The sequence below is a fragment of the Macaca nemestrina genome, chromosome 12 (genome assembly GCF_043159975.1).
Source record: "Macaca nemestrina isolate mMacNem1 chromosome 12, mMacNem.hap1, whole genome shotgun sequence".
Taxonomy (NCBI): domain Eukaryota; kingdom Metazoa; phylum Chordata; class Mammalia; order Primates; family Cercopithecidae; genus Macaca; species Macaca nemestrina.
Window position 1 is genome coordinate 130,556,908 of NC_092136.1, and position 22,111 is coordinate 130,579,018.

Consider the following 22,111-nt stretch of genomic DNA (forward strand, 5'->3'; position numbering starts at 1 on the left):
TTTTCTAGGAAGTTTGGAATTGGGAAACTTGGAGATTGATGGAGTAAGCAGTGGAGCAGAGGCGGAAGGGGTGCTTTGGGAGATGACACCAGGTAGACTAGGGCTCAGCAGGGTAGCCAAAGCCACGCATAGCTCAGACATGGGAGGAGGCAGGAGTCATATGGAAGCAAAGGAAGCTGCTCAGTGGCATGAGCCTGGAGCCTGTGGATACAGAGACAGAGGCCAGCTGTCATGACAGAAGGGAGGGTGAGGTGGGGTGGGGTCAGAGATGTGACCCTCACGAAAGGGAGCAGCCACTGGTTCCCAGTGCTTCCTCGGTTCCTGCTGGCATTCTCCGTCTCGTTCTGCAATCTGAGAATGAACTCTTTTGTGTGAGTAAGCTTGAGTAGGTTTCCTTGAAACCAGGACACGTTTGAAGGAAGTTTGTCTTGATCATTTCCTGTCCCACATCCCTGGTTGTGTGTTCTATTTCCTGCTCAGGCCAGGTTCTGGAGCACAGGTTAGAAAATCAAGGGACTGGGTGTTCATGGTGAAAGGTAAGGAGGTGAAGATTCCTCCCATTTTACAAAGGAGGGAACTGGTGGCCGTATAGTTAGACATCATGCAGGACGTCAGACTGTGGATGAAATAATTCAAACCAGTTCCTTTGACTCTATGCCAATGACTTTTCATTCTGTCACAGCACCCTCACCTTTGGTTACCTGCACCAAACTGATAGGGTTCTAGCGTCCTAGGACTCTAATAGATGGGACAGAATAGCATTTATAAGAAAAACTCTACAGAGAGAGAGTATGCTTTAGCTTAGGCCTCAGTAAAAGTGACACCTTGTTTGGAAGAAAGTTTAAATTTACTTGCTATGTAGTCACACACACACATACACACACACACGGACACACACACACACCTCATGAAGAGAAAAAGTACCTAGTTCTACACTGACTCATTATTCTTTCTGAAAAATATGTTTCTATTATGATAATTTTCCCAGAATGATTGACTGAATAACTTTAATACTATGAGGAATATGATTTTTAAAAATTATCTTTCTAACTTAATTTTACTATTTAATTTAAATGTAGCATTTATTGCATCATCAGTACCTGTGGTGGGTTGAATCGTGGCCCCTGAAAAGATATGCCCATGTCCTAATCCCCAGAACCTGTGACTGTGACTTTCTTTGCAAAAAGAGTCTTTTCAGAGGTAGTTAAGTTAAAGAGCTTAAGAAGAGATAATCCTGATCACCTGGGTGGACCCTACATCCAAGGCTAGTGTCCTGGTAAGAGAGAAGAGAAGTCAGAGGCACAGAGAGGTGAAGACGGAAGCAGAGATTGGAGGGTAGCCCCACACCACGCAGCACCTGGAGCCACCAGAAGCAGGAGAGGCAGGGAAGGAATTTCCCCCAGAGCCTTCGGGGGAGCTCAGATCTGCCAACACCTTGAAGTTGAGCTTCTGACTTCCAGAACTGAGAAAGAATAAAATTCTGTTGTTTAAAGCCATCTAGTTTGTGCTAATTTGTCATGGCAGCCACTGGAAATTAGTACAGTAACCCTACTTTTTCTTTTAAGAAAATCTTTATTTTCTGTTGCCTTTATTTTCTCAAGCTAATTCATAATATTTTTAAAAGCATTTATTGAGTATTTTCAGTATGTTTCAGACGTTATGTTGAGTTCTTTATGGGATTATGTTGTTTAGACTTCACTACAAATTTCTGAGTTTATAACATTCTACCGTGTTTCTGTGTTCAGGAAGCCTTAGAGAGATTACACTGTTTTTTCTGGTGGTCACAAAGCTGGAAGGTGGAATGATTGGGATTTGACCTTGGGCATCTCATCCTGCAGGCTTCGTTTTGAAAGAGAAGCAGCTGCTCTAGCTGCTTAGTCGCCTTGGAGAAAACTGGTTGCCCCTGTGGCTCGTTATTTGCTTGCCTGACCCAATCTGCATGGGGTGGCACCTGTGCACTGTCCCTCGCATGCTAGTGCCTCCCTTGTCAAAAGGAGCCACCTTCCTCCCTGCACCATCTCTGGGCATCTCAACTTCTGTTCAGCTACGTCTGCACCCCAGGCCCTTCCTCCAGTCTGAAATGACCTGAGAGGTACCTGTGGAGATGGTTCCAATATGACATGCACTGAGCATCTCTGTCCAGTAAGGCTAAGGTTACAACATAGCAACCAGTGTCATGATCTATGAGGGCCTTCCTCTCAGCTGACAGAGTGAATTAACCTGATTATTTTTTGCATAAAATATTAGGAATCATCCTTTAGATTCTTCCGTTAATTGTATTAAAGAGCTAGGGTTAGGCTTTCTGTTTGTCTCCTTTAAATCTTCTGTGCATTGAAAATGGAATTTGAGTAAAGAAAAGCATTTGTCGAACACCCTTACACAGCAGTTTTCTTATGTCAAATTTGGCTGGTTAGGATTGTAACAATCCTTAACGGATTGTTTTCTTGGCATAAGGTGGAATTTCTTGATCTAAGTTGACAGGAAGGTAAACAGAGCAATTAAACTCTGGACTGCCTCTTTCCTCGGACTCTATTGGATTTGTTCATGGATTTGTGCTGTCTGGGGGTCGCCTGGCTGTCCATGTCATTAACAGTCCCCTTTCTGCCAAGCCCCTCACAAGTGATGTAAGATATTTGAAGACAACCTAACGATGTTCTAAAACATTGAAGAAGCAGGAGAGGAAAGTAAACATCATGGCTAATGCTAGCTTTAAATTAACAACACTATTCCTAACACACACACACCCCAAAATTTAAAAAAAATAAGAAGTGCATATCTAGTGGAGATTATTTATGTAAAGGCTTTAAAGAATGGGCCTAAAGATATTTTTCCTCTCAGCAGCCTTTTGAGCAGTTTCTATCTTTTTCATCTGTTTTCATCTAAGCTGCACTTTAATGTCTTTTAACTGTATAGTTTTATGTGTCACCACTGATGCTAGTCGCCAGATAAATACAGCAGAGTGCTGGCATAGATCTTCTTTATGGGGTATATATACACAAAGTTGCTTCTGCATTTGTACACGTGCTCCATATTTTTGGAACCTGAAGCTGACAGGAGAAATAATAAACCAACTTTGTAAAGTAACATATTCCCAATAGTTTAAGGCATTGAAGAAATCTTGGCAACCCTGTTTATTATGATGTATAGACAGCATTCATTCAACAGCAAACATTTATTTTGTCATTACTAAGTTCTAGGCCCTCTGCTAGGCACTGGGGATTCCACCATGAGTAAAATATGGGCTGTGCTTGAGACTGCTAAGGTCTTGAGAGGCAGGCCTGGGTATAAAGGAACTGAAACAAAACAGTGCAATAATTTAAGTAGAGTATCTTGGGAGCACGGAGAGGAACACAGCCAACGTTTTCTAGGAGGACAGTCAGAAAAGGCCTCAGAGCACAACCAAATTCAGCATCTTCCTGAGAAACAGAGTTAACCGAGGTAGATTGAGCTGAAAATAGCATTTATTCTGCCAAAAAAAAAAAAAGGACACTAAACAGGTGACAAATTGCTCCATGTTTATTTCTTTAAAAATGGAAATATTATAAGCCACCATGAACAGTTTTTCCTGTTTGCCAAAGTCTCCCTCTAGCTCACGTGGAAGAAGTAAATCATAAAAAGTAGCTGTGATGGCCGCCTTCAAATATCGGCGGTGTGTCACGTGGGGAAAGAGTAACGCTTGCTCAGAGGTGCTCCAGAGCATCATGGCTGGGACACAGGAGCAACACTGACAAGTAAGTAGATTCTAGCTTCATGTGAGCAAAAGAACTTATCTCCCATGCCCAGCTCCCTTGTGGGCAGTGAGCTCTCCATCATCAGGAAGATTCAAGACCAGCTAGAGGACCATGTCTGTAGGAAAATCCCAATGGGCTTTTCATTGGAAACATGCATTTGTGCTGGATTTGGGAGCAGAAGGATATTTGGGAGAAAGGGTGAGACGAGGGCGCAGTGGTGGCATTTAGGACAAAGGGTTCTTGCTTCTTCCTTGAGATCTCCAAGTGGAATAATTGTATGTCATTATCTACTCACACTTCTTTAGGCCTCAGGAGGGAAAGAGGTATGGATATTATCATTCCAATCCTCCAGAGGAGGAAGCCTCTAAAACACAGCAAGGGTAACATCTACCTTTCATCAAGGTAGGAGCATGAGGCTTATTTCATTATGAGATGGCGGGGGCTTGCAGATTCTCAGAAGAAAGGAAGGCAGAAGGGCAAAGTAGTGTTTATTTATAAAGCCAGATTTTACATACAGTGCCCGCCAAGGATTTAGTGCTGCGCTTCAAGTGAATAAATCCCTCCAGTGTCAGAGACATAAGACGTTGTCAAGCTGCCTGTGAGACAATGTGATCATAAAGTCTTAGAAGCGAAATACCTCCAGTCACCTTGGTAAGAAAATAATCCGCTCTCAAGTGATGCTTTGAAGTTTAATGGAGTTGCTCCCTATCCAGTAAATGAAATCTGGTGTTGTTCTGAGACGGTGGTGTGGTGCTGCAAGAGCGGAGCAGGCAGGCTCCTTTCTCTCTCACTCCCAGCCCTCCCCAGGCTGACCCCAATCTGCTTTTATAGCTCCATTTCCCGTAACTGTCCTCCATGGAGCACATGCCTCAGCCAAACCATCTACTCAGCCTGCCCAGGAAGGCCATGAAGAAGAGTTCAAGCCAGCGGACCTGCCAGGGCGGGGCAGGGAGTGCCTTTCTCCCTTGAAAGTGGTTTTGGCTGAACAGGCAGGATAAAGTCAAAACAAAGGCCAGACTGGATTTGGTTATGTCGTCAGAGTTAGAGTCAATAATCAGCTCTGCATCTGGCCAGGTGAGCAGGGGTAGAAGTCTCATAGAAATGTCTATCCTAACAGCAAGATCCTGGCAATGTCATGGCCGAATCCATGATGGTACAGAGAACGAGATAGGACATATATGGTGATTAGTTTGAGGTCAGGAAACGAGGCTCAGAGGCTGGACCTGGGGTATCAGCCAGCGCAGAGGCCATGAAGTCATAGGATTTACCCCCAGAGAAAGGAGTTTCCCCCAAAGAGCTTGCCACCCAATGCCATTTCATTGTAGGATCAATCTAGACAGGGCTGAGTCTCATTAACACAACCTTCTTTGCAGAAGGGAAGTGCACACCCAGGCCTCTTGTTTCTGCATGCTGGAATTCTGATTCCAATCATCAGGGAGGATTTGACCTTGTGGACCTGACATTTAGATATAACGGTGGCCAGAGAGATTCCTCAACATGGAGCTCTGTGAAGGAGACAAAAGGATTTAATTGTGACAAGCTCACAATGTGTAATGAGAACTGTCCACAGTTCATTTTTCATTGCAGCATAGAGCAAAGGCAGTGCTGTGAATGCTGAGATAGGCGTTCAGCTTCTTTTCACCAAGGAATTCTTGATAATCCTTACTGTGGCTTAATCCACTTAGTCCTGACATAGTCTGGATCTCTCTTGAGTGTTACCCATGTTGCCTTTGACTCAATATCTGGGCTAAGATAAATATTTCTTGCTGAAGGAGCTTATCTGCCAATACACTTTTCCCCAAGGACAGTTTTAAGGCCTGGACCATTATTAGTTGAGTTTTCTGGGAAGCCATACTTTCCTCTAATATGTTGCTCAAACAGCTGGTTATGATGGACATGTCCTTCAGGCACATTTGACCCCTCTCTGAGATAGATGAGGATAGGTGGATGGGCAGAAATTAGACCAAAAGGTCGAGCCCACTGCCCTAGCTTCAGACTGTGGGCACTGAGGGTCACTGAGGGTGAATAAGCAAGGAAGTGGATAGGTCAGGAAGGAGAGCATGGATGGTGGATGGCAGAGAAGCTGAATCCCAAGCACCTGTGGGCTAGGTATATAATTTATCTCTCTCGAGGCTGGGCCCATTTCATCATCCACTGGGCAGATCATGTCCCAGGCAGAACAGGGTGGAGTGCCTAGTGTGCCCATGGTGCACAGACATAGAAGAAGATTCTCAAATACCTGAATTTGGAGATTCAGAGTAGAAATTAACAAAAACAGAATTTGGCAGTGTAGCAGTTCTTGGTGATGGGAACAGTCAGTCTCATTTCTGAAAATCTGGATAAAAAGAAACCATTATATAAGGAATCAAACTTTGCCCTTTATTTGCCTGGCAACTGATGCTTTTTAACTTGAGTACAGTACAATTCCTTGGCCTCTGGAGCCTGTGAGATTTCATGTTTCTAGAAAGAGTTTGCTCACGGCTGGCCCAGGGGTGAAGAAATGAAGGAGAAGACTTAATGCAAAACTCTGTTCTCTTATTGAGAGGCCTGGAAGTGTTCTTCCACCACCTCAAGTTCATCTCTCATTAGAAGCTCTAGTGTTTTTCTACTACCACCAAGTTCATCTCGCATAAGATGCCTCCAGTGTTCTTCTATCACCTCCAAGTTTATCTTGCATCAGATTACCCCTAAGAAGCCTCTTCTGTGAGATGGACTTGGTGGTGGTGGAAGAACACTTCCAGGCCTCTCAATCTACTAACACCAAGTGTTCTTCCACCACCACCAAGTTCATCTTGCATAAGAAGCTCTAGGGTTGTTCCAAGTTCATGGCAAGATGGACTTGGTGGCGGTGGAAGAACACTAGAGAGTTCTCGGAGGTGATTAGTCCTTTCTTTCTGGCTGTTTGCCTAGGATGATGAGGAAGGGACAAGGGCAGTTGAAGCAGCAAAGTGAAGATGAATTTCTGTCAAAACTATGAAATACACCTGGGTGCTCAAAGATGATCTGCTGGGGTAAGGTTACGGAGGTGGAAAGTCCCTTGGTCGGAAGAAAGTAAGACCTGTTATGAGTCATACCACTGACTATAAAGCTGAAATTGTTACCCCGATATGGGTGGTGTCAGTAATAGAAGACACCAGCCATGGAACAGGGCCAATTCAGGCTTGGCAAAGATGAAAGGAGATTTTCAGGTTTTCTAGATTTTCTTTTGGTACAAACGGACCTTCACAAATAGCTTGGTATTTTTGCATCTTGATAAATGATCACAAAGTCCCTGTCTCTGAAATATGAAGGGTAGATTGGAACTAGTGAGAAGAGGGATAGGTGGTAAAAAGGAGGAAACCCTAACATGCCCCAGAAAGAAAACACTATGCTGTAAAGCTCAGGAGTAAGAAGGAGTGTATCACCTTCACCAGTGGAAGGTGTTTCAACATGACACGGTAAAGGGTGAGGAATCATGAGAAACAGGTTCATGGAAATCCTTGTAGGTCATTTTAAAGAATGTAAGCAATGAAGACCTTTAATGAGTTTTAAATTAGAGAACGCAGTGACATGCTCAGATTTGGAGTTCAGGCAGCTAACAATGGTAGAAGGCTTGAGGACAGAAGGTCTATGAAATGAAACAGACAAGAGAGGCTGAATATCTGACCTGAGGCCTTGAGTGCAGGTGTGGAGATGATGAGAAAGATTAAAAAACTAGGAAGAAAAATTGGCCTGAGCTGGAAATGCGTGACTGTGACAAGTGTGTGAGCGGGAGAAGACGAAGATGAATGCCAGGCTTCTGGGTTAGGTGGTGGGTCCATCACAGCAAAGGTTGAAACAATCAATTATATTAGGGAAATTAGGCAAGGGAGAAGGTTTTGGGTAAATATGGGCACCCATTTTTAGATATGCTGAGACATATCTAAATATGAGGTATTGTGAGACAAGCCAAAAAAGGTACCCACCTGAAGTTCTCGTAGCAGGTCAAGACTGGAGATTTGGATTTAGGATATATTAACTCATGGGTGGCAATGAAGATAATGAAGTGGAGCTAAGGGGAAGCCTTAAGTGTATATGGCCCAGAACACATGGGCCCTATGGTGTTGGGTGTTCACGGCATCAGAGAACCATTCATTCCCTCCCTATTCAGACAACTCAGCCAGACGCGGACTCAGCAGCTCAGGGTGAGCTCCTTAGATCAGGTGGACACCAGCGCTAAATCCCAGTCTTTCTAATAGTGTCATTTCTTGAAAAATGGAGGTTTCCAGTGCTATGTTGTCATCTAGGTGTTCCCTGCCAACTTCTCCACTGTCCTGTAAATGTGCAATGCAATTCAAATTTATACAAAGTGACGGGGTCTCTCTCCTGGAGTCCTTTCCGTGGTGGTAGCCATGGACTCCATGCAGCCATGTTGAGCCTGCACTGAGCTCTTCGTGGATAAGAACCGAGGCTGTACGCACTTTGCTACTCTTATCTCATTGGTTTTTCCTCAGGAACTCTTTTATGCATTTTCAATGCATGACATTGGCGGTGGTGGTGGTGTTGGTGGAAGTGTGTGTGTGTGCACATGTGTGTGTCTGTGCCCTTTTTGCATGACATAAATTCTTACTTGATTTTGGGGGATAGGCTTGGCCAATGAATGAAATGGCAAGGTCCTCGCTAATATACCCAGGAACCTCACTGGGAACTAGTTTGAAAGATTAGAGCATGTAATTTATTCCAATCGGAAATTACTGCAGGATTTTATGCAAGGGAATGACATGGTTTTCAAATTTCTTTTGGAGTATTGGCATAATCAAAATCTCATCATCAAAACGAAAGCCAGACCCCTCAAGAGTATCTTTGAAAGGAGAATCTCATAGTAGGATAGGGGTCCTGGAACCTAGAGCTCGAATTCTGCCTCTAGAAACCCTTTTTTGTGAGTTTCTTTCTGACTTCTACTGTATTGGCCAAATCATTTTTTCCTCAGACCCTTTCCCTTATATGTTCTCAATATGCCCCTGAGACAAGGTCCAGTCTTCTCACCCATTATTTTCTCACCCATTAGTTACTGAGTGTTATGAACACTCAGTAACTCAAATACAACTTTGTTAAGATTTAGGGTTTGTTTGTTTGTTTTGTTTTGTTTTTGAGGCAGGGTCTCTCTCTGTCACCCAGGCTGGAGTGCAGTGGTGTAATCTTGGCTTACTGCAACCTCTGCCTCCCAGGCTCAAGAGATCCTCCTACCTCAGCCTCCCAAGCAGCTGGGACCACAGGTGCATGCCACAATGCCTGGCTAATTTTTTGTATTTTTTACAGAGACAGGGTTTCACCAGGTTGCCCAGACTGGTCTTGAACTCCTGACCTCAAGCAATCCACCTCAGCCTCCCAAAGTGCTGGGATTATGGGTGTGAGCCACCATGCCTGGCCAAAATTTAGATTTTTTAATGACAATTATTTTATAGCAAATAATTATTGAATGTTCACTTGAAGCAGGGAATTATCTTGAGTACATTACACGCAATCACTTAGCCTTTATAACAACCCCGCAAGGTAAGTCCTGTGATGACTCCCATCTTAAGGGTAATGAAGGAAGGTAGAGAAAGAGTAAATAACTGTGCCAAGATTATTCATCTAATTAGTGGTGGAGTCGGGTTATGAATGAAAACAGTTTGCCTCCCGGTCTCTTGCTCTGTTACTCTGATACACAGCCTTCTAGTAATAAACAGAGTATAACATATATCTAAGGGATTATACAACCTACAGCCTGGCCTCTCAAGTTCACAGATCCCTTTCCACGAAGAGTCCATGACATGTGGGGAGTAATTCCTCCCTTTTTGCTCCTAGACTCGTCCCTTGTTCTGGATATCAGTTCAATACCCGTCACCTACTTTCCACATTCTGGAGTCATGCCCGAGGCATCTGTTCTGTCTGGGAGATTGTCGACAGGAATTATGTTCTTTTTCTGTGTTGAGCCTACCTCCGTGAAGGAGCAGGTCCCAGCTCTGTAATTCCATCCAGAGAGCAAATGCAAAATACTTGCAGGGATTGCCCACCTGTTGGGGGGTCGGGCTGGTAATTCCCTGATTCCTCTAGTAAAACTTTCCACTGTCTTTCTTTTTTTTGGTGGGGGTGAGGGAGGGGGGTTCTTGTAATGTTTTCTTGGCTGAACCATGGTGCCTGTTTCAATCTCCTCTGGATAGTTCATAAGTGCCTAGAGAACAGTGATCTGTCCTCTGTTTCTATTTCATTTAATGCATATTTGCACACGCTGGGCTCATACGAAGTAAGTGTTAGATGAATGAGTGAGGGCATGAGTAAAATTAATGTAGGTCAGTCCTGTTTAGCATCCAGCCTCCTGCCCTCATGTTCCCCTCTCTCAATTTTTTAATCTGTTGAACACTTTTAAAATCAGGTCACATAACTTAGTGGTACCTTAATATATCCTTCCAGAATCTTCTATTAATTAACTTAGTGATTTAACAACACTGGACTTTATTGTCATTTTATAGTGCTTTGCTAATCCTTCATTTTTATTCTCGTTTTATTTCCCTACCCCCTAATCTGAAATAATTTTTTACTATCTTCCATGCAGCACTTTTTTCCCCTCATAATCAATATTAATTTCATTCTAAGATCATATTTTGAGATGGAGCTGTTTGCTTGGTTCAGGTTGGGAGATCAAGAGGCAGTTTGTAGAATCTGTGTTTTCAAAGAAAAATTCTTATTAAGATAATTATCTGCTAGGCTAGCAGGATAATTTCAATCACATTGTTGCAGAACTCACACGCGGATGTGTTTCCGCTTCAAGGTGACTCGGTCACTCTCCGAGAGAGACTGTCACAGCTTGGGAGAAGCTAGCACAGGCAGAAAAGGAAAGGAATCCAACAGGCAGGTGGCGTTCACCCCATTGCCCTGGATTTCTGTACAGTTGGCATGGCCGGGCTTGGTGTAGGGAGCCAAAAGCCCATCTCTCCAAGCTCTGGGAAGCATTTGACACGCTGTATGGAGTGAAGGTTCTAGGAACAAAGCCGTCAGTGGGAAAGGGCCAACGAGAGAAAAAGATGGGAGAGAGCTGGCCGAGAGATATCAAAGGTAATATTCAGGAGAATTGCAGTTTTCTGAAAACACTTCTTTGGATATTTGTGGGAAATTTGTGCTCTAAATTCCAAGTACATTGTGAATGCAAGATACTCCGTTTGTCATAAAAACTTAAAAAGGTTTCAGTAGAATTTTTTAAAGATGAATAATAGGATTAACTTATTCATCACTTAAAAAGCTAAGTTGTTGCTATACAAATGCAGAAGAGAAACAAAATAAAAAATCGTTTCTGTTCTTTCTGGAATCAGCATTTCTGAAAATTCAGGATAAGCCTTTCTTTTCTTGGCTTTATTTATTTATTTTTTGAAGAATCAGGAGAATGTTATCAATTGGGTAATTATGCAAAGGTTTGCACGGGGAAAATGCAGAAAATGAACAAAACTCTCTAAAAAGGAAACACATATAGCATCGTGGCATATTTAAAAAGGAGGCCTTCTGATTTATAAATACATCATGAGAAATGATGAGGCTGGAGGCAGAGCGAGCATTCTGAGGATAGAAATGGACTTTATCTATTTTCTCTGTGTTTACACCAGTCTTTTTCTCTTTTCTTATTCTCTTTTTAAACAGCTAAATGCAAACTGCCCTAGCATCCTCTCTCTCTCTCCCTCTCTTTTCCTTTCTCTCCCTTCTCTTTCTTCCATGTATTTTTCTTTCTCTTTCTTCTCCATTGTTCTTCTCTCCCTTGTTCAGTGTTCTTTCATAATTGCTCTCAGGTATCTCCCAGAATACATACTTATTTTTATTTTTTTTATTTGATTTTGGTTTGTTTTTTAATTTTTATTTTAGATTCAGAGGGTACATGTGCAGGTGCGTCATAAGGGTATACTGCATGGTACTGGGGTTTGGGTTTCTATTGACTCGGTTACCCAGGTAGTGAGCACAGTACCCAGCAGGAAGTTTTTCAGCCCCTGTCCCACTTTCCTTGCTGCATTTGGAGTCACCAGTGTCTTTTGTTCCCATCTTTATGTTTGTGTGTACCCACTGTTAGCTCCCACTTATAAGTGACAACATGTGATACTTGGTTTTCTGTTTCTGCATTAATTCTCTTAGGATAATGGCTTCCAACTGCTTCCACATTGCTGCAAAGACATGATTTCATTCATTTTTATGGCTGCATAGTATTCCATGGTGTATATAGACCACATTTTCTTTATCTAATCAACCTAAAATTACGTTATTTTCTTCAGGCCTTATTTCTCTTTTGGGTGGGCTTACTGGTTTGAATGCTCAGGCTCATAGCAGTAGGTACCCATTTAATATATTTTAATTTGTTTTATTGCTATGAAGGTTCTATTATGATGCATTTTGTATTTTTCTTTCCATTATTTAATTTGACCTTCAAAAGCACACTGGGAGGGAGGTAGAAGTATCTCCCCCTGTTTCGTAGCTGGGGAAACTCAAAGATGACTTCACAGCTCAGGCTTCCTTTCCATGTGAGCGGAAGACCTCATAACTGGAGCCATGATTTAACATTTCAAGCTTGTGGCCCTTTCCACCCTTCCAACTCCTGGGGAATTGTGCAGTAATCTCCTAACCTGTCTCCCACTTTTACTTTTGTATTTCTGCAATGTGTTCTCAAAGTAGAAGCCCAAGTGGCCTTTTTAAGATGCGGATCTGGTGTTGCCCTACCTTGGCCTAAAAGCCTTCACATCACTCATGGATAAAGACCAACATATTTAACCCACCTGCAGGCTCCGTATGACTCCACCCGGGTGCCTGCCTCTCAGACCTGCCCCTTGCTCCCCTTCTTTCTCTGCACTTCAGCACATCACTGTTCTTTCAGCAGCGTGGTCTGCTCTGCCCCCTCCCACCTTGGGCTTTTTGTTCTCTCTGTATGAGATGATCTTTTCTTCCCCTTACTGCCTTCCAGTATTGGCTCAAGCATTGATTCTTTTTCAAAAAATCTCTATCTTCCCCTCCAACACAGGGCAGATCCCTCTCTTCTATGATCTCAGGACACAGTAGAAATTTCACCTTCATTGGATGAAATATTACATACATCGCACACATGTTTGATTAGTATGCATCTCCTCTAATAGACCTTAAGCTCCATGAGGCCAGGGGCTATGTCTTTATTTGTTTGTAATTTTATCTCAATAGATGCATGAAAAGTATTTGTGCCAGTGAGTAAAATTGAGCTCTGCAGGGGCCCAGTAAATATAATTTTCCTATGTGATTCATCATGGGGGGATGTGGCTCCAGGCCTGGTCAATTTAATAATTTCTTTAGAACACAGTGATTGATTAAGTATGAAACACAATGATTAAGTATGAAAAACAATGATTAAGTGTGAAAATTGAAGACAGTTCAAGATAACCTCGAAGATTAAAACGAAAAGGTAGGAGGACATATGTCTCCAAAAGTAGGGTCAAATACTATGGCTTTGGTGACGTCTTTCCCAGTCCACTCGGGTCCAGTTGGGTGTCTCCTGCTCTTTCCCTCAACTGTCTTGTACACTCTGATTATTTAAATGACTATCTCCCCTAGTTGACTCTGACCTTTGCCTCTTAGGGCAAGAATCGTGCCTGTCCACCTCTTCATATGACTTCTAACATGGTGGGCATTTAACTAGTAGTTGTTGAATGAATGAATTTGTACTTATTAAGGAAAGCCAGACCATACCTATAAATCATCAGGAAGAACTGACCCAGGTAATGTTAGGCAAGGGTTGAAAGGGTATTAACGGATGGATCACGAGCTAACTGGGAGTCAGTTGCGACGTCCTTTGGTTGTATCTTCCCCCTGTAATACATCTGTTTCACTGAAGGGTGACGAGAAATAGATCTTAAGAATCTTATTGTTCTTATTGTGCTCATCTCAGTTTCATTTTATCTTCACAGAAAACCTGTGGTGTGGTGAAAAAATGGTGGGTTTTGTTGTCATACAAATCTTGGTTCTAATTCTTGTCATTTGTCGGGTCTGTGATTTCAGACAATTCTTGTCACTTTTTGGGTCTGTAACCTCAGGCCATTCTTGTCACCTGTTGGGTTTGTAACCTCAGACAATTGTTGTCACTTGTTGGGTCTGTGACCTCAGACAATTCTTGTCATTTGTTGGGTCTGTGACCTCAGACAATTCACCCGGGCTTCAGATTGCTCACTATGGAATAGAGATAATAATATCTTCTTCTTGAGGTTGTCACCTAGCTTGTGAGACAGGCACACCTTCCATTACCCTGTGAATGTTCTCAGCCTTTCCTTTTCCTACTCCATATAGCCCCAACCACCCCATCAAAGAAAATGTCTTTGTTGGCAGCCAGTACAGCTTTTCTTCCTCCTTCATCCAAATGAGAATTCTGTCTTTGACAGCTGGTTCTGCAGTTTTTGTGATGTAGAAGCCACTGAATGAGTAGAGAGAGACTTGACTAGAAAGGTAGGAGGTAGCAGAGAAAGGAACAAAAGACTAGGGCCTGGTGTCAGGGGCTTCAGGAGGAACCCAAGGACACTGGAAGGAGAGGGTCTAAAGGAGGGCTCCAAGGTAGCTGTGGGGCAGGGGCAAGCTGGAATTGGGAGTCAAGGTGGTTTGATTGTTTGTTTTTGGGAAATTGGATTCCCTTTTATATAGTTCAAGGAGTTAAAATTGCAATCCCCATGACCCTTGTTTGTGACTTGCAGACTGTGATCATTTGAATGAATGGACTACTCCAGAATTGGGTAGGGAGATGCCCAGATCTTAGTAGGTGTAAACTACATAAGATAATGTATGCAAAGCCCCTTGGGCATTGCCTGGAACATGGAAGACACTTAATACATTAACCCCATTGTCCCCACACCCAGTGGTCTTACTGACACCATCCTGGGTTAGGTTGATAAATTGATGTGGCAGATGAAGGAAGTCATTGATGCAGAGCACTCCTAAAGCTCCTTTTGCTTCAATTATTTTATTATTTCTAGGGAAAATGGTGTTTAGGGCTTGAATTATTTGGATAATTGGTGAGTGGCCACTTCACTTGCCTTAAAGTGAGAAAGCACTGCAGGACCTGTTGCAAATTTGGCTTCTGTGGGTTGCCTTTCTTTTCTAGGTTGTTGATTGAAAATGGTGAATAAGACTTGATGTTCTCAAGCCAGCTGCCAATCATGAGTTAGATCCTCTGGTCCCATTGGCTAGATTTGAGGTGGTGTGCAGGTCAGCCTCTGGGGCTGCAGCTACATGATGCTTCAAACTGCCAGAGCTGGGCTGACCTTTCCAATTGACATTGGCAGGTTCAGGGCTTTGCAGAAGGGGATGCAGCTCTGAATGGCACTTAAAAAAGGAGAAGAAGCAGAACAAGAAGAAGAATAAATCAAAAACAAATAAATAAAACACAAGAAGAGAAAGGAGATTTCAATATCAAAGGCAATAAATGCTACGAAAGATAAAGAGAAGATTCTGACTATTTAGTCCTCGTTGGTGGCTCCCATCGCCTCTCCCTTTTGACACTCTTGTCTGCATTCTGGGGAAAACGGAGGAAAACATTCTCACTGATTTTTGTCAAGTGAAAGATGCTTAATATGGTAATCAGTCCCTTCTGAGGAGCATGTGAGTAGAAGCTCAGCCCCAGCAGCAATGATTATACAGTCCCTAATTGTCTCTGGTGTCGGCTCAGACCAAAAAAGATGAAGGCAAGAGGGGGGAGCCACCAAAAGAGGGAATTTTAATCATGTACCATGGGGCATTCTGAACTTCTCAAACCATGCGGGTGGGAAAACTGATGATGGGGGAGCTGTACAAATCCTAGTTTTTAACTTGACACTTAATGAGACTGATTTTTGATCTTTGCTTTTGTTTTTAATTTTTATAGCTTGATTCCCCCAGAAGGATTTGGGCACTTGTTTAGGAACCTGTGCTGAATCCTAATCTGCTTGTTTCCTCATGAAGTTCCTCCAGCAAAGTTTTGTTAAAAAGCATGAGGGATGACCTTCAAACAAGAGTGACCCGCTCCTGAAGCTTGGCGGGGCATCTGCCTGCCCAGTGCAGTAACACCAGGTATCCACACTGAGTCCACAGCAGGCGAAAGGAAGGTGTTAATTTGCAGGGCACCAGGCAAAGAGGACCAGGCATCTAACACTTAAATCCTGACCTCTCTGATGGCTTGCAGAAAAGGGTTTTTAAAGGCAGGGGTAAATTTCAGGAAAGCAGAAATTATAGGCAAAAATTGTTCAATCCATACGAGATGTTTCACATTGGTTTTGGCCTAAATGGGTGGGATATCTTGAAGGGGTAGGGGCTTATAGGTCAAAGGTGAATTCAAAGATTTTCTGATTTGCAATTGGTTAAGGAAGAGAAGCTTTGCTTAAAAATTGGGGTCAGCAGAAAAGCATGTGAGCTCTGGCTCATGGTTGTGACTTCCTCAGGCCCTTCAGGAAGAAATTTAGAACAAAGAATGGAGGTCAGGGTTCAGCCGTCAGTTCACCTTTATTTGAGGTCTATGTACCAGTGGATCTGTTTGGTGGAGGTCTGGGTTTCTGAGAAACAATCAGGAACATAGGTTAAGACGGTATCTGTAGCTTCTATAGACAACCAAACATCTCCTGACGCTACCTTCCTTGGCTGTTGTTTTAAGTTACTATTACCTTCTTGCTTATCAAGTTACTCATTTACTTTTTAAGGCAAGCCAGGTGCCTGGAGTTTCCTTTGAAGAAATTCAAGATTTTCCTTTGTGTTTGTGCTGGCTGGTAGGGGGTATAGGACTAGGAGGAGGGTCTCTGCTCCATCTCAGGACTAAGCAGCAGCTGCTGTGGCTTTCTCCTCTAAGCCAATAAAAATAAGCCTTCACCTTCAGATGCATTTGGGAGTCACTCCTGAAAAGTAAAGGTTGCTAAGAAGCCCCAACATGATCTCTCACTATTCATTCACCACCTAGCCATTCAGCCCTTTACCTGGAGGCAAAATAACCTGGTGAAAAGTGTGCGCTCTGGAGCCAAATGACCTGCCCAGTTACCTGCTAGCTATGTGGCCTTGGGAAAGAGAGAGTTACTATGTACTCAGTGGAGTTGTTGTGAGGATGTGCATCTGTGGGGATAAGCAGACACATTGTATTAGAGTCGTCTTCACATTGCTGATAAAGACATATCCAAGACTGGGTAATTTATAAAGAAACAGTGGTTTAATGGACTCACAGTTCCATATGGCTGTGGAGGCCTCACAATCATGGCGGAAGAGAAAAGGCACATCTCAGATGGCAGCAGATGAGAGAATCAGAGCCAGATGATAGGGGATTTCCCATCAGATCTCATGAGACTTACTCACTACCACGAGAACAGTGTGGAGGAAACCGCCCCCATGATTCAATTATCTCCCACCAGATCCCTCCCACAACACATGGGAATTATGGGAAATATAATTCAAGATGAGATTTGGGTGGGGACACAGCGAAACCATGTCAGACATTAATAGAGAAATGGAAAGAGAGAGCAAACAAGAGGGACCAGCTCAGTGCTGGTCACATAACTGACACTGAGAACAGGTGGTAGTGTCAGCCTGCCTGCAAACACAGTGCCAACTCTGAGCTGGCACTGAGCTAGGTATTGAGGTAGAAAAAAAATATATGCATCCTATGAAGAAACTGGGAATCTAACATTATTTTTAATCTCCTACATATAGACACAACAGACTACACCATGATTTTTGCAAAGGCATCAGCTATGCCTGAGGTGGTTGTATAGCACAAGAAGCCGGCGGCATTTTCAAGCAAAAGGTTTTAAGGAAAATCTCATCTTGTCATTCCTTGAAGGACTGCAGAAGAAGTAGGACTTTGGTGTAATAATGACTCTACATTGTAATTTCTTAAAAGAATTCTTCAGTCTTAATTGAGGAGTGATACATACATTTCAGGCATCTGTAGCAGAGCTTAATGGAAGAAGATATTTTGGGGTGGGAGAGGGAATGGAGACTTTATGAGTGTCCCATAAATCCGTGCTTCTGAAACTGTGCCGTGAAGAGACAGCACTCAGAAATCTTGTTAAAATGCAAATTTTATAGTTGGTCTGAGGGGAGGCTTAAGAGCCAGAATTTCTAAAGTCCCCGGGTGCTGCCGGTGCCGCTGGTCCTGGGACCGCACTTTGAACAACAAGGTAATAAACAGAGCTTTTCGGTAGCTGTGTCTACCCCTGCAGTGAGGGAGCATTGCCCCTCTGTCAGCAGAAAGGAGGGTGTGATTCATGAAACTTCCTTCTTGGACTACTTTTTCTATCCCATTGGCCCTGCTTCAGCTAAAAACCTCACTTGACTCATCAGGTAAACTCTCTCCAACCTCCTAGAAACACATCTCCCAGAGAGACAACTGAACAATGACTCCTTAGGGGCTTCTATTTGGAGCTCAGCAGGTGAGAGATTGCACGACTTCCTTGGATTGCACCAGCAAGAATTCTATCTCTGCTGGCTGCGGCTCTTCCCGTGTTTGGACAACAATGATTAAAGGCCCATGCGTTTCCGGTGAAGTGTTGATGATTGGCTGGCAGGCTTGAAAACACCCACTTTTCCAGAGGTTGGTAAGCATCGGGGAAATGCTTTTCATGCTGAGCAGGACTATGTAAATTGCCCAGCATCTGGAACAAATTGTTGTATGGGTACCTGGGCTGTGGAGGATCAGGTGAGAAAAGGCTGCTATTCTTTGAAAAAATAAAAATAAACAGCATTCTGACTCACAGGCGAGGGAAGGGCAGCCGCAGGATCCTGGGATGCTGTGGGGCTTCCCTGTTCAGTGGTGGGGAGCAGCATTCCCCTAGTAGTGTTGGGAGGAGAAGCCCCCTTGCTAGAAACCCAGAAAGCAGAGTTTTGCAGGGAAAATGGAAAAATGTTCACTCTGAAGAGGGAAGTGGGGCTCACTATGGACTGCAGAGCATGGGAATCACACTGTGGCTCCAAGTCCCAGACAGTAGTCACGATTTCATTTCATTATTTATTTATTTTTTAGAGACAGGTTCTCGCTCTGTTGCCCAGGCTTGAGTGCAGTGGCACCATCATAGCTTACTACAGCCTCGAATTCCCCGGGCTCAAGCGATCCTCCCACCCCAGCTTCCCACGCACTCTCAGCTATTTGCAGAGACAGGGTCTGGCTCTATTGCTCAGGCTGGTCGCAAACTGCTGGGTTCAAGCAATCCTTCCACCTCGGCCTCCTAGGGTACTGGATTCCAAGCGTGAGCCACCATGCTGAGCTCCAGACACTGGTGACAATAACTAAAGGCTGTCCCCTGCCAAGAGCATTGAAGTGCCGGGGGCTGTGCCTGGTTCTTACTCGCATTACTCCATTCATCCTCAGAGCAATTATTTGAAGTAAGTTAGATGCTTTTCTAGCCCCATTTTACTGGTGAAGAAATTGAGGCCTAGAGAGGTGAAGTGAATTGCCCAAGAACACACAGCTGGTAAGTGGAGCCCATGATAACTGAAGAGACTCGGCAGTATCCTGGGAATGCAAGTGTTTGCAGATTGGGAAGCCACAGGAACAGGCGCCGGAAGCCACGGGGATGGGGTGAGCAGGTCTCCTCTTCTTTGGCAGGCCTTCCTCCTGGCAACATCAGCCTGCCCCTCTCTGGGCACTGAGGGGACTTCTGCTGCCCTGTGTGTGGGTGCTTTCCTCCCCACCCTAGAGCCTCTTCCACCCCACCAAGTATTGGTTCCTATCGCCAGTTCTTTCCCCTTTGGAATAGCTCCCCACCTTTAGCCATCAGAAGCTGCATGTCCCCCTTTCGTTGCCTCTTGTCTGTGACAAGAGTGATAGGGAGAAAGGCTGATAAAACCAGTCCACGCTGCTGCACTGCTGAGTGTGGACTGGCTCCAGCAACCTGACGGCACCCCTCTTCCCTGGCAAGAGGGCACTTAGCAAACATGACGCAGGCAATACAAGAATCAGCAAAGCCCTAGTTCCTGAGTTAGTGACACACAGCTCCTGCTCCTACCCAGGCCAACAAGCTGGTGCACATCATGCTCTTCGCCCAGCAGCAATAAAGATTCATGCTCTCCGTGCTTCACGCCACTCATCAATCCGTCCTTTGACTTGCTTTTGGTCGGCTGCTTCTCCTGATGTTCTCAACTCTCCAGAATTTTGCTCCGATATATCATCTCTTCCCATTTCTTTAACAATTTATTTCCTTTGATTTCTTCTCTTCTGCCCAGAATTTTACGTTCTTCCCATGGTAGGTGGGGAAAAAATGTCCCCCTAAAGATGTATTCGTGTCCTGATCCCTGGGACTTGTGAATATTGCCTTACAAGGCAGAGGAGTGAATATCATCTTCGTTGGCAAAAGATGTGATTCAGTTAAATTTGTCAGAAGGAGGAACGTGTCCTGTATCATCAGGGTGGTCCTAAATCCAATCATAAGTGACCTTATGGAGAGAAGCAGAGGGAGTTTTGAGACTGGCATGCTGAGAAAGTGAAGATAGGGACTGGCATTGGAGTGATGCAGCCACAAGTCGCAGAGTGCCCACAGCCACCAGAAGCTGGAGGAGGCAAGGAACAGACTTTCTTCTGGAAGCTACAGAGGGCATATGGCCTGCCAACATCTTGATTTTGGGCTTATGACTTCTAGAACCTTGGAAGAAGGAATTTCTGTTGTTTGATGATGCCGGTTTTTGGCAGTTTGTTATGGCAGCCTTAGCGGGTGAATACACCTCCTCCTCGAGCCGCGGCTCTCTCCTGCTGCGGCTGCATTTCTTCCATACCCGTATCATCTCTCTGCCCTGAAATTTGGTTTCAACTGCCCTGATAAGGCCAGCTGCAACCTCTTAACTGTCTAATGTCTAGGCCAGGCCTGTGCATTCCATGCAGCTTCCTTCCTCTCTGATGTTACTTCTAATTTTGCCCATCTTTTCTGTGTAACTGTTCCTTTCTTGTGGACTTCCATTTCTCTGTCAATCTTTGAAGCACTGGCTGTCATCTGGATTCCCCTTGTTGACCCACTGTCCTCTACGTCCACTTTGCCTACTCGTAAGATTTAGCTAGAAGGCCCATTGATGTGGTTCAGATGTTCATCCCTTCCAAATGTCATGTTAAAATGTGATCTCGAGGGTTGGAGTTGGGGCCTGGTGGGAGGTGTTTGGGTCACAGACATGGAGCTCTCCTGAACAGCTTGCTGCCATCCTTGCAGTGATAAGTGGGTTATCACTCTTAGTTCCCAGGAGACCTGATTGTTAAAAAGAGCCTGGCACCATCCTCCCTTCTCTCTCTCACTCCCTGTCTCGCCATGCAACATGCTGGCTCCCCTTCCCCTTCTGCCATGACTGGGAACTGCCTGAGGTCCTCGCCAGAAGGAGATGCTGGCACCATACTTCTTGTACAGCCTGCAGAACCTTGAGCCAATTAAACCACTTTTCTTGATAAATTATTCAGCTTCAGGTATTGCTTTATAGCAATGCAAATAGACAAGTGCACTAAGACCCATGGTCATTGGTGAGGGCTGTGCTCAATCTCTCCGCCTTCTCTTCTGTTCTCAACTCCCACAACCTAAGCTGACTCCACCTCTTTTGGTTTTGTTAGAATCAAAAGTAGCAATCATCCACAGCCACTAAACCAAGAAGCACATTAAATATATCAGTAGAGGCCACTGACACAGCGGGGCTCCTGTGCAGGCCTTTAATCAAGGCCCTCATTGGCTGCTGTCCTGGCTTTCCAAACATTCTTTGTCTTACACTGTGGGGACACAGCCAGAGCCGGGACCAGAAAAGGGTTCTTTGCCCCTGGGGGTCATATAAGCCTCACTCAGACTTTCTGCCAGGTTATTCCAGTGCTTATGCAAAGGCTCCTGAAAAAATGCAGGCCACTCCTTCAGCAGGAGACCAGCCCCCTGGCCACTGGCTCGCCTGAGCACAACATGCCCTCACTATTCACGCTGCCTGTTGCTAACAAGTAAGAAAGGAGCAGCAACATGCTGTGAGTGGAGCCAGTAAGGGGTGAGCCTGGGACTGGCGGCTTCGTAACTCAGTAACAGGTGGAAGGAATGGCACAGCTGCAACCAGAGCCCGGGAAGTGCTGTTATCTATAACAGGCTAGGCCCGGCCTTTATATTTTTAGTCACCTTCTATCAACTCTTAAAGCTGGGAATCAGAATCATTTCTCTGATTATACTTACTTAGGCCAAAAACAGGATGTAGGTATTTTCAGCATTCAGACAGCCTTCCCGGACTAGGACGAGCTATCAGCTATAATCACGTGCGCAACTAGCAGATCTTTACTTCCAGCCTAGGCAACTCCTCTGAACTCCAGCCTAAAGTCGTTCCTGCCTTGATACCCTGCATACTCCTCAGGCTCAGGTTGCAAACTAAATGAATTCTGTTTCTTCCCCTCTATTTAAAATGTTTTCCTAAATTACTTACCTTATTAGTCAGCAACCCCCTCCACTAGT

The 22,111-nt window shown here is 44.2% G+C and overlaps 1 protein-coding gene and 1 long non-coding RNA gene across 2 annotated transcripts in view; both read left to right on the top strand.

The window, feature by feature from the left end:
* The window catches only part of LOC105476177 (neurotrimin), a 1,408,523-nt gene that overhangs the window by 212,735 nt on the left and 1,173,677 nt on the right, over nucleotides 1-22,111 (top strand). The gene's annotated exons all lie outside the window — the stretch shown is intronic.
* On the top strand, nucleotides 14,907-18,211 carry LOC139357386 (uncharacterized). The gene is made up of 3 exons (XR_011610374.1): nucleotides 14,907-15,311; nucleotides 15,574-15,758; nucleotides 17,376-18,211. It is a non-coding gene; the product is annotated as an uncharacterized lncRNA (long non-coding RNA).